This window comes from Miscanthus floridulus, chromosome 1 (assembly GCF_019320115.1).
Source record: "Miscanthus floridulus cultivar M001 chromosome 1, ASM1932011v1, whole genome shotgun sequence".
Lineage (NCBI taxonomy): Eukaryota > Viridiplantae > Streptophyta > Magnoliopsida > Poales > Poaceae > Miscanthus > Miscanthus floridulus.
This window is the reverse complement of record NC_089580.1, coordinates 154,238,997-154,252,580: the sequence shown is the minus strand read 5'-3', so window position 1 is coordinate 154,252,580 and position 13,584 is coordinate 154,238,997. Positions and strand designations below refer to the sequence as shown.

Here is a 13,584-nt window from a genome sequence, read left to right as displayed (position 1 = left end):
CCTCCACTCGACCAAGACTATCATCAGCATCGAAAAACAATATCTAAACAAACGAATCCCAAACAGAATGCGTGTATACGCCGCAAACAAAATCAAAAAAAAATAAAAAAGGTCCTGCCTCCATAATATTACCGGCAGAGCCCACCGCTGCGCTTCTTCCCATCCTCATGTGCTTTTTTTTCCTTCGACCAACCAGCATCTCCTCCCGATGCCTTCATCGAAACCCTAAAACAACACGTAATCTATCAAACCCGTGATTCAAACTACGGGAAAAAAAGAGGAGAACTCATCTCAACGTGCGACGGAAGATTAAAATCATTGATAACAGCACTTTGCACCCACCTGATTAGTCCTTGTAGACAACTAGCTCCGAATCGCCGCCGTGCTCACGAGATTGAATCGAAAATCTATCGGAGCCACGAAGAAGAAGAGACTCAATACTCCCGTGACGGCGAACCGCTGCAAATGCTTCCCGTGAATGTACAGTACACGAGCCGGAATAAAACACACGACCACAGGCCCAGCCCATCCACTAACCGGTCGCACATATGTGGCCCAAAATTTTAACATGCTGAAAGGAATGGCCCAATATTCATAGTAACCTCCATCCATTACGCTCGCCTTCGGCGTTTTTTTGCTCCACCCCCTTCCACGGACGCGCAAGGGTGCGCCCATCCACTAGTATTATTACAAAAGGAACATGATCGAACTACAATTTTAGAAGCATGTTCTAATTTGATGTCACCTGTACTTTTTTCATTAGGATGTTCTACCCTTTCATATCCCATACCTACTGCGTGCGCTCCCTGTTCGTCGTCCGTCTGGCGTTTGCGGTCGGTCAGGCCTACTCAAGCAGCTAGAGCTGACGGCCATTGTGCGCGGTATTGTTTCCTCGCGCGTGGCCCAGGGCACGTTCACAGTTTAGACGGCTGTCGTCTGCAAGCACGGGTCATGTCACATAGAGACAGTAATATAGATAAATTATACAATGGGTTGTCTTTTAGGCTATCTGCAAGATAATTAATTTTTGTACAGACTCATAAATTAACGTGATAAAAAATGGCTTGGGAGCACGAGCCCGCAAAACGACACGGTTGTACGTGCCCTAAGCCACAGGTTGCGGGTCGCTGGTTCCATACGAAATCCCAAGGCGAGCTCGCCTGGTTTCGTTTTTGTCAGGAAGAATTGAGCTCAAACACTAGTGCATCAGGTTCAGGTTCAGCCGTTCAGGGCAGCCAGTGCCCAGTGGTTGTGTGATTGTGTTATCACAATTCATACTACTAGTAGCTCTTAGCAACCTTCAAATTCCCCTCCCTCTGCACACCCAAACTAGAAACATCCCCCGTGCCTTGCAGAACGCCATGACGTAGTACACCACAACGCCGCCGCCGGTGAACGCAGCGCTGGACACGCACACCTTCCACCCGGCGATCGACGGCCATGACAAGCACCAGGAATGCCGGTAGCACGGCGCACATCGCCCCATGCCTGTGGTGCAGGCATAGCATTGCAATAGATGTGTTTGCAGGAATGTCTAATTATGTGACAAGTTTCGACTTTAGCCCGAAGCCCCTTAAAATATCTTATGTGAAACATGTATATAATTGCTAGTATAGTACTCCCTCTATTATCTTTTATTAGACATGTGCTGATTTTTCATTTTTAACTCTATGGCTTGCTTTGGCAGCGGAGGCCAATTAACCCTGGGCAGATAACCCTGCACGTGGAATTATTTGGATTTTTTATTCCTACCTCTGCCCAGAGAAGATTACCACCTGTGGGGGAGTTTCCCTGTCGCTGTTTGGCAACAGCTCCTCTTCTCTTCCTCCCCACGCCCACACAAATATCTCCGTCCCTATCCCGATCTCTTCTCACCCGCCACCGCCGGCGGTTGAATCGACGGAGACGTGGCTGGATTGCTCGATTCTGTATGGAAATTGGTTGATTGATCTGGGGTTGCTGCTGTGCCTGTGCTGCTGAATCGATTTGGGGATTCGAATTGGATTAGGCAGGTGTGCAGGGTAGGTGGGGATCCATCCATCGATTCGGCTGGGCGAGGAGGCGGTGGACGATTACGAGCTCGACATGGTGTGCTACGGCGGCGGCGGTGGCGACAACGACGGGCGCGTGATGGAGTGGGAGTCGGGGCTCCCAGGCGACGACGAGCTAACCCCTCTATCGCAGCCGCTGGTGCCCCCGGGTCTGGCGGCGGCGTTCCGCATCTCGCCAGAGCCCGGGCGGATGCTGCTGGACGTGCACCGGGCGTCGGCGGCCATGGTGTCGTAGCTACGGCACGCGCCGTCATCGTCGTCGGGAAGCAAAGGGAGCGGCTCCTCTGTGGCAAAACCTCCGAAATTATAGGATCCACATGCACTTGTCACTGTCCAACGACCTTTGGCAACTATGCATATGTTCCTGGTAACTTAAGAAGTCTATCGGGTGTCCTCGGGGAACCCCGAATCATCCACGATTTCCAAGCAGGATCACATTACAGAGTCATTGCAGTATTACAATATTTATTCAAATATATACATCAGAGTAAAATAGCGGAAGTCTTACGATAACATAGTTTACAAACCAGTTGTTTCAAACCTTACAAACTAAGTTCAATAATTATTACAAACCATAGTAGCAGTGGAGTGGCATAATTAACATAAACATAACACACAAAATAAGCATCTTACCCAAGGATCACACATTCACTTATCGTCATCGACAGGAACAACAGTCATGCAGCAAGGCCCAAAACAGACCTGCTCATGAGGCTCACCTGCAACAAGGGTCAACAAACCCTGAGTACAAAAGTACTCAACAAGACTTAACTGAAATAAAAATTGAGAAGACTCAGAAATGCAGGCTCAGGGATTCAAGGTATGGCTTTAGCAATACTCAAAGTTCTTTTGCGTAAAAGCTCTTTACAAAATTTTAGTATTTCAACATTTAAACTTCATAAGAACCATATATGAATCTGCCATGATTTGTAATGAGATCATGAACTTCATATCAAACTCTTTCTCAAATCCAGCTCAAGTTTCAGTTATTAAACTACGATGATGAACAGTGAGTTGAGTCTCCATAACCGAGGAGCAATGACGATTCGAACCGATTATTAACTCAGCTGGGGATTCCAGACCACACGACATAAGTAGATCCCCGACTTACATATATCAACCTACCCTTGGATCTTCTAAAACAAGAACGGGTCCGCGCCACCCGAGAATACAGTACTCCACCAATTCGACCCATTGCCACGTGGGTACACGCTATTCCCGCCATCTCTCCACTCCCAGTGCACGAGTAGCCATTCTCATAATAGAATAGCCAAGTTAAGGCTTACCGGAGTATGTGGTTAGTACTACAAAGTCTCATCTCATGCAATTCAACAACGGACGGACCTTAATCGACACAGGCGGAAAGAAGCCGCTCACAAGACCTCCATGTCTTGTGGCTCTCACACACCGAGTCCGCCCGGCCTAGATTTATTACTTCTATGCTCATATCTCATGATAACATAAGTAACCAAAGATCCATTTAAAATTCTCAGGTGACAGGTAATCACCCGACTAAGCATGATTAAGCATATCTAGACATTTACGAATAAAACAAGTAATCAAGGTAGATATGGAAAAACAAGATTGGTAATGCACCAATTAGGTTTCCACTTGACTCCTAATCACTTAATGCAGTAAAGAAAAGCAAAAGCGATAAAATTTGTAAAACATAAGGTAGGGTTAAATGCATTCGGGGCTTGCCTTTGTTGACAGAAAAGTTAGGTTCCTGCGACGTTCCACAATTATCCGATCCGACCTCAACAGACGGATTAACCTCCTCCGCAACTTGATTAACTACCACGTGTTCACCTTCGTTCACTACACGTAGTAACAATGCCATGTTTAACATGATGCGGAGTACGAAACATGATGCTTGATGATGGATGTAAAATTAACAATTCGAATACAACTTTCCTTCGCGGTATAGTTGCAAGTCAAACGAACTAAATCTTTTTCGTAACACATACATCAATTGCCAAGGATCATTACCAACTAATGATTCAAGGTCATCACTCAATCCAAAATTTCAAACAAAACCTAAATTATTAAAGTTCACTATTTGCTTTTATGAATTAATTATTTAATTCAAAATTATGAAATAAATCAACTTATTCCAATTGAGCTCAAAATTTTTGTAAATGTTCATCACATGATAACTAAGTGGCAAAACAATTTTCATAATTTTTGGATAATTAATTAAGCCTAGAAAAATCATGAAATCCCATTTATTAATTAATTGAGCAATTTTTATCACATTCAAAAAGTGCTGAAAAATAATATTTCATATTTTTCCTAAATATTATTCATCACAGAGAGGTCACACAAAATTTTTCATAATTTTTGGAGCTCTAATTAAATCTACACAAAAATAACAAATCACATCACTATTCATTTAAATATGAAAAATAGAAAATTCATTTTGAACGCTGAGTCACTGACATCGGGTCCCACCTGTCATCCCTAACCTCAAGCGTTTGACCATGACGACGACGGCGCTGGCCGATGAAAACTCGTCGACGATGAGTCCAACGGCGACGACCAAGGTACCAAAACGTTCACAAGGACTAGGCGCACCTACTGATGTCCCTACTTGTACCGATTACGGCTCTATACAAGCTCAACGCCGACCATGGCAGACGCGGTGGCTCGGCGACACTACACTGGCGAAACAAGGCCGGTAGAGATCAAACAAAAGGCATGGGAAGGCCCAGCAGCTCACCACGAACACGTCGGAGCAAAGAGCGAGACCGGAGAAGCAACGGTGACGCGGGTCGACATTGACAGCGGCCACGGCGGAGCACGCGACGACGACGATGGCGCTCAGGCGACTGTGATGGACAAAATGAGCAAGCAACAAGGTAATAAGCACCACGGCATCGAGACAGAGCTATAGGTACACAAAGCAAGGGCAACGGCTCATCGTAGAGCGCTGGCCACGGAGATGCGCTTGCGGCGGTGAGGTTGCCGGCCACGAGGAAGAAAGGTGGCTAGCGACGATTCTCGATGAAATCAAGTGACCATAGTTGGATGGCTAGGCGCGCAAGGAGTAGGTGAAGCTATAGAGCACTTTGCTGCGATGGCACAGACGCTGGCTCGACGGCGAGGGCTCACCGGAGTTGAGCAAGGGCGACGGGAAAAGTAGAGCAACGAAAGGAAGGTCGGCGACGGCGTCTGAGCTTTATAGAGCGGCCAAGAGAGCAAGGAGACGACACGCAGTGGCCTTCCCCCACGCCAGCGCGAAGCCAAGAGCGGCCATAGGCGCGTCTGGAACCAAGCAGAAGGTCGCCGACGGTGGGGCGGTGGTCGTGACACTGTTCACTATAATTACAAAATTGCCATCCATTGAAAATCCAAATTACTCCTAAATTTGTATAACAACTCAAAAATCTCCAAAAATGAAAGTTGCTCAAATTCAAAGTTCTACAACTTTTCTTTTATAACCATCCCCTAATTCGGTCTACATTTTGAAATGAACTTTTGAATTCAAATAGGGGGCATTTAACGAATTACGCCTTTTCAAATTACTTCAAATTTTTCATAACAACTTTGAAAATTCCAAAAACAAACTTTGTATAACTTGTCAAGCTCTACACTTTTTCTTTAAGACTCAACCCCAAAATATGCTTAGATTTTGAAATGAGTTTTCAGGGTAGGTTTTAAATGCTGAAAATCAGGGTTTTCTTGAAAATTCAAATCCAAACCAAATTTTGAACTTGATTCAAACAATACAATTCAACACATACCACATAAAGATAAACTTGTTTTAGTGTATGCAAATCAAAATTTTCACTAAATGCCAAATGCTTTGCAATGCATATGATGACATGGCAGGTTTAGTATTTAAACACCCGAGGTGTTACATTCTCCTTCGCGCCCTTCCATCCCCAGGCGGGGGCAGCAGGACACGCAAGGGGGACAAGGGGGCAGACTCGTCAGCAGCCATCGGCCGCGCAGCAACCAACAACGACAACAGCAGCAAGCGTCCCCAGCTAGTTTGGACACCGCAGCTGCACAAGCGGTTCGTGGATGTGGTGGCGCACCTGGGGATCAAGAACGCGGTGACCAAGACCTGTGGCGGCGATACACAAGCTGTTTGTCGAAGGGATGGCATGGTGGAGACCTGTGGCGGACGGTGGCGGCGCAGTGCCTCCTTGCATCAAAGGGATGATGGGCGGTGACGGCGTAGCGCCTCCTCGGTCCTCGCCTCCTCACGTCGAAGGATAGACAGAGCGACCCATGAGCGGACGGGGAACCGTGCCCGGTGTCTCGAGACATGGGGCGACGCCCCAGGGAAAATGCGTGGGTCGGGCTGCCCTCCCCCTCCACGTAGGCTTCCAAACAGCGTCGTAATCTGGCCCGTGGCTAGTTTCCGCGCGGGCTTCTCGCCCCAGGAAAACGTCGGGATCCCAGAGGGATTCCCTGCTGCCAAAGTAGGCCTATATGTTAGGCGTGGGGTTGGTTTCTAGGCCGGAGTCATGAGCAGGCTTTGGCATTTAAACTTGATCGCAGCAAACTCGAAACATTTTCTGGGTAGGAGACGTCAAAAACAGTTCATGGTGATGTGCTGGCTTCTTCTGGTTGGTTTATTTCACCGTGACAATTAAATGTCGCTACATGCATGCATACATGAATTCGGCATAAAGTGGTCACTGCTTAGGGCACTCCTAATGCTAGACTCTATCATGGTTTCCATAGCTTCAAGACTTCATCACTAGAAATCATCCTTCCCAATGCAAGTTTATACAAATAGTTTTCATGGAGAAAAAAATTAATGAGCATCTACATAACCCCACAAACAAAGAAGATCATCTGTGGCAACGTGAGCCATAGTATGCTCTGCAACTCACTGTTGAAGGAGCACAAGTGCTAGAAACACCTGTCTGCAACACGACCAGTAGCAACACTGCAGCAACAATAGATACTATTGTCCATTATGATAGGAATAGAAATATAAATACCAGTGGCATGCACCTAAACATGCATGACATAGATACCATCGTCCATTACAATAAGAATAGAAATATAGATAGCAAAGCCAAAATAATTAGATAATAGTATATATTTAGATAATCTCCAGACGTGGCTTCAGAAGTCTTCCTAGAAGTCTTCCTACCTACAGAAAACATGTCCAGCATCCTCTAGATAGAAGCCATCAACATTCTCAAGTCCTGATCATCAACCTGTAAAATAAGATGAGCTAGTAAATTAACTTTGTTGTAAGAAAAAGAGATGGACAGTACATTAACAGAACCATAGTAACATAGTGATAGGAATGTATTCATGTAATAGGCTAGTATATAAATTAACATTTCTACCTACTTAGTTCAATTCCCAAACTTTTGCCAGATGTGATCAATCAAATCAGATTGAAGTTGCCTGTGAGCTTCACGATCATGAATATTGGCATTTCTTTGTAGTACTTCTTCCATCACTGGGTCATGTCCTTGAGAGATTGTAGATGCTTGAACAGTCGACGTGGTTGCTTCCTCGTTCAAGTCAAGAGAAACATCCTCTATATCCTTCTCATCCTCAATTATCATGTTGTGAAGGATTATACAAGCTAACATGATATCCTCAAGGTCCCCTTGTTCATATAGACGTGCCGGCCGACGCAAAATGCAAAACCGAGATTGCAAAATCCCAAATGCACATTCAACATCTTTTCTTGCCCCTCTTGATGTTCTGAAAATAGCTTGTGCTCAGCTGATTGTGGTGCACGTATGGACTTAACAAAAACAGCCCACTCTGGGTATATGTCATCTGCAAGATAATAAGCTTTGGTATATTGCCTTCCATTCACAAAGTACTACACCTGGGGAGCTTCTCCTCTTAACTGATTGACGAACAAAGTAGATTGATTCAGCACATTGATGACATTGTTGGATCCTACCACTCCAAAGAAAGCATGCCATATCCATCGGTCATGTGAAGCAACGGCCTCTAGAATGATTGTTGGTACACCATGATCACCACGAGTATATTGTCCCTTCCATGCGTAGGGACATTTTTCCCAATGCCAATGCATACAATCAATGCTCCCTATCATGCCAGGAAAACCACGACTCTCACCGATCTCCAACAATCGTTCTACATCTTGTATTGTGGGTCATCTCAAGTATACTTCACCGTATACTTCAATGACACCCTTAACAAACATTTTCAAGCACTCCACACCAGTACTTTCTCCCATCTTCAGATACTCATCATGCTGGTCTGCAGAACCGCCATATGCCAGTTGACGAATCACTACTGTACACTTATGAATTGGCGAGAATCCAGGGCGATTCAGAGCATCCGGTCGTAAGGTGAAATACTCAGACCACCCACTTAAGGCCTCAACAATCTTCAGAAAGAGGGGTCTCCTCATCCTAAATCTTCTACGAAAATGTGTCTCATTGTAGACTGGATTAGGCGAGAAGTAGTCATCCATTAGTTGTTGGCTGGCTTGTTCACGAGGTCTGTCCACATATCGCCTAGGACCACGCTGAGTCCTTCCACCTTGTAAAACATCAGCAACGGACTGCAATTCGGATACTAGATGATCACCTAAATCATCTATAATTTCTTGCTCTTGAAGATAATCATCCATGGAGTACAGATCACTAGGGTCGATACTGCCATCTCCATCCATGGATTACAGATCAGTGGGCAGCAGTGGCAGAAAGAGAGTAGCAGAAAAGAAAGAGCAGCAGTACAGGAAAGGGGAACAAGAAGAAATAGAAGCAGTGACTGAAAGTGCCGTGGGTGTGCTGTATATATTCACAAAGATAGTGGAAACAGTCCACACTTGCATGCGCAAAAACTAGTGGAAATAGTGCGCGCTTGCATGAAAATAATAGTGAAAGGAGTTTCACACTTGCATGCAAAAAACACTGATCACAGGAATTAAAATAACACTGATCATAGGAATTAAAATAGTGGAAGGATTTCATTTACCTTATAGAAATTACTTGGATGGTCACATTTGTATGCACACACTTCCTACTGCATAATCAATTTCAGAAAATTACAAGTTTATCAGTTAACACTTCCCAGCAATTAAATAACCAATTGAAGAAGGGTCGACAATATCATACCTTAGGAAATAAAGCAAGTCTCAGGCTCTCTAGTGCCAACTTTCTCTCGGCCAAAGCATCTGCAGTAAGCTGATCAGTAGGCGCAAGCATCAGCTGTGTGTAAGTTTCTAGCATTTTACACTTAGTTTGTTCATGGGCTGCTTCATGACTAAGCTTAGCTGCTTCAATCTTCTTATCAGCCAAACTTTGCTGAATTTCAGTCATCTTCTCTCTCTCTTCCCTATTCCTCGTGCTTGCTTCAATGAACTTCTCAAGTTTTCCACTGAAATCAGACAAAGTATCAGTTGCCTTCTTTTTGCCATTGCGTTCCTTTTTTGCTTTCTTATGTCCCAGAGGTCGCTTTTCTCCATCTAATTTCAAATTCACCACTGGAGATGGGTTAGCGTTAGCCTTTGGACTCTTTTCCTTTTCCTTCTTCAACCTACTCAGATATGCTGACCACTTCTGTTCACCACGTACTACCTTCCACATATGCACTAGAGTGAAGGCCTTACCATCACGTGAACCAGCATAATACTCGCATGTTTTTTCGTCGCTCATCCCACTTTGCCACACTCTATCAGCATTTACCCAACAGCCATGGAACTCAGTTAATGGTTTCTTAACACGATCCCAACGTATTTTTAGTTGGTCCGGTTCCTCTTACGGCTATTTTCTGTGTTCTTGTTGTATTCTTCAGTAACATCTGCCCAATACCGCTCTGCCTTTTTGCTATTTCCGTCGACTGGATCCTTTGAATTACGCAACCAAGCACTGGCCTACAATTACAGAATAATCTCAATGGGCATACATGGACATAGCTCTCAAGTTGAAAAGTGAGAAAGGGAGCGTACCAATCGTTTATCTTCATCAATCGACCAGTTCAAACGCCTGTCGGTTCTAAAATCCTCATCGACGTTAATTGTTTCAGTTTCTTCTACATCTACACCATCCACTAGATCATCAGTTTCTTGTGCCGGAGAAGGAGTTCTTCTAGCACCCAAATCAATTGGAGACATTGAAGACTGGCCCATTGCAGCACCAACAAAGTGAAAATTTTCTGGAATATTATTTCCACTAGGATGGTTAGCAAATGGGTTTGACTGCAGATAATTTGTGAACCCTCCTGGTGGGTATAACCTGCAAACATATGAATTCCCATGCTCTAATTAATCATATCTTCACCAAAATAGCACAGTATGCCATACATCACTAGTGACTAAAAATGAAACACTTTGCACTGCATATGCAGGTAAACAATCTATATCCACAGACCACTTCTCTGATGACTTACCCTTCACTAGTAGATGACGTTGACCACCATGCACCAACGGGAAAAGCACCAATTTGAGGAGCACAAGTTTTAGGAACACCAACATCTTGAGGAACACCGGTGGCTCCAGCTTGAGCACGGGTTGCAGCAGCTCCTCTAGGAACACCAACATCTTGAGGAACACCGGTGGCTCCAGCTTGAGCACAGGTTGCGGCAGCTCCGGCGACTGGAGCACAGGTCCCAACAGCACGGACGGATGGAGAATGGGTTCTACGGACACCTCTGCCTTGCCGAGAATCAGTCTTTGTTAATCGATTCATCTGTGAGATTTGGGGATATTTTTGGGTCACAGTGGATGGGGGAGGAGATGGAATCGAAGAGAGCTATAGATGGACCTCGATATGAATCGAAGGGAGCTATGCAGAGATTTGGGTATGGATTTGGGTTAAAGATTGTTGTCGGGAGGAGATCAGTTGGGGATGGTCATGGAGCTTGGGGGCGTACCTCGATTTGGTCCTGGGGACCTCGATCTGCAGCCGGCGCAGGAGAGAGCAGAAGGCGCGCGGGAGCTCGCTGGACGGCGCACGGGAGAGGGCGGTGCAGCGTGTGGGAAAGGGAAGAGCGCGCGCGGGAGCGGGATCGCGGGTGCGTGCGGGAGCGAGGGTGGCGGCGATGGGAGGGAAGGGGAAGGCGCACCGGATCCATGGAAACGATGGACAACTCCACAATGCGCATGGGGGCTGGTTTCTTCGGCATCGGTCGAAGTGTAGACTCAACGTCTATGTTAGACGTCGTTTCTTGTTTCTTCCCTCTCTTTCTTCAATAAATACATTGCCACATCAGCAAAAATCAATAAATAGAAGGGTAATAAATAGACATAGAAACCATTGTAGAGTCTGCATTGGGAGTGCCCTAACAACAGTTGGCACTTGGCAGAAATGCTTGACATATGAAATCAATGTACCACACTCGAGTTTAATTTGCAGAACGCGTCTGCACGAGCTTCCGCCGGCATTCGTATAGTCCCCATCTTCAACTTGAAGCATCTGCAACTGCAGCCAGGTGTTCCTTGCCACCGTCACCGTCACTGTCCGTGAGAACCTTGGCATCCCCCTTCCGCATCTGGACGGCCAGACAGCTTGACGCATCCCCGGGTCTTGCAGAACGCCATGACGTAGTACACCGCAGCTCCAGCCACGGTGAACGCGGCGCTGGTGACGTACACTTTCCACCCGGCGACGACCATGACGAGCACCAGGAACGCCGACGGCACGCTGCACATGGCCGCGAAGCCACGGTGCCCATGGGCACGCGGTAAGGCCGCGGCAGCGCGGGCCACCGGATCCTGAGCCAGACGAAGGTGGTGAACTCGAGGAGCATCCCGAGGCTGTAGAGGAAGTTGGAGGCCGCCACGATGCTTGTGAAGATGGAGAAGGACATGCCCAGGGCGATCGCACCCGTGACGGCGATGCTGGCCCACGGCGTGCGGAAGGCGCGGTCGCGCGACGCGAATATGGGCGGCAGGAGACCCAGGTCCGCCATGCCGGCGAGGAAGGTACGCCGCGCTACTCATCGACGCCGAGTAGAGGCCGATGGAGGAGAGCACGGCGCCGACCTCGATCCAGTACTTGAGCCACTTGCCGGCGATCAGGCCTGCATGGATGCAGAAGTCCATGGTTGTAATATAATTCTGACGTGACGCGCGCTAATATAGTGACGTGACGGCCGCATACCGTTGCGGTCTGGTGTTTTCGGTGGACGCGTGCGTACCTGCAGCGTCGGCAAAGTAGCCGTTCCCCCAGGCCTCCGGCGGCGAGTCGGTAGCACCGGTGCCCGCCATGAGCGGCAGCAGGTACCCGAGCGACGCCATGCACACGGCCGACAGCAGCGCCTTGGGGAACGTCTTCCCGGGCCGGTCCACCTCGCCGGCCATGGTGCTGACGCTGTCCCAGTAGTTGAGGTTCCAGAACAGCGTGTTGAGGAAGAGCTTCCAGTCCCTTTCGCCGGCTGTCACCGCCCACCGGTGCGGCCGGATCTTGAGTACCGCGACCCCGGACGTGACGAGGAACGGCGACAGCGACGCGAGCCCGAGCGCCACGGCCGACCCTGGCGCCGCCGTGAGACACGGCGGGGGCCACGCGCGTCAGGTAGTCGGAGCAGAGCGCCGGGAAGGCCGCGGCGCTGGAGGCGCTGCAGACGTACTTCCACGTGCCCATGAGGGACCCGGCGAACGGGCCGAACGCGCGGTCCACCCACACGACGTACCCGCCGTTGCCCGGCATCGCTGTCGACAGCTCCGCGGTGACGAGGGACTCCGGGACGGCCCAAACGAAGGGGAACATCAGGAAGCCGAGGAGCGCGAAGAGGGGGCCGGCGGCCTGCACCGCCGGTTCGGCACCGTACCAGCGACCTCGAAGAATATGAGGAAGATGAGAGGGAAAAGCGTCAGCTTGTTCCGGCCTCTTGCTTGGGCGACGGGGCCGCTGCCGGCAGCGGCGGTGATTGGGTCGCCGGTATCGAGGTCTTGGGATTTGGCTGGAGACATGCTAGAGTGAAGTGGTGAGGCCTTGTCGCTGCCAGCAAGGGCTCCCTGCGTCGTCGTCATCTTGGCTGCGGCCTACGGGAGCCGTCCTGGTTCCCTCTATAGATGATCTTTATTATTCTTACATGTGCTGTGCCGGCCAAACTAGATGGGTTGACCCTCTAGATTTGGAGTGATTTTTGGATGGTGACAAGTTTGTCTTCCTTGACTTCTGCGTGAAAAATTGGTGGCTTAGTCACACAGATCGCCAAGGTACCAGAAGGCACACAAGATCCATGACGTGGCTTAGTCGCGGATAGTTACTAGGATTAGTATTTATCATCCATCTAATTGGGCGATTCCTGTACATCCCCTATATACACTGACATAGCCAATTGACGGGTCCGTTAACGGACGATGACTCCGAACGGATACCGGCCAATTCAGTGGTGACGGTTCATCATATATAAATGCAATGGAAGCAGAATTCGCAGTTCAATCATTCCAGTTTCCTAAAAAAACATTCACTCAAACAAAAGCGAACAGATAATTAGCTAGTTCGACTCTTAGTCCCGCCTACTCTACTCTAATTTCAGTTGTTATATTTTAGGTGTCTGAATTTTAAGATGATTTCAGATGACAATCTAATACAGTAAACTAGTATAATCAAAAGGACACACATCA

The 13,584-nt window shown here is 47.7% G+C and overlaps 2 pseudogenes; both read right to left on the bottom strand.

Moving 5' to 3' along the window:
• Positions 1–7,375: 7,375 nt before the first annotated feature.
• Positions 7,376–8,682, bottom strand: LOC136465760 (uncharacterized; annotated as a pseudogene).
• A 2,496-nt stretch (positions 8,683–11,178) lies between these two features.
• On the bottom strand, positions 11,179–13,097 carry LOC136498412 (probable polyamine transporter At3g13620; annotated as a pseudogene).
• Positions 13,098–13,584: the final 487 nt, after the last annotated feature.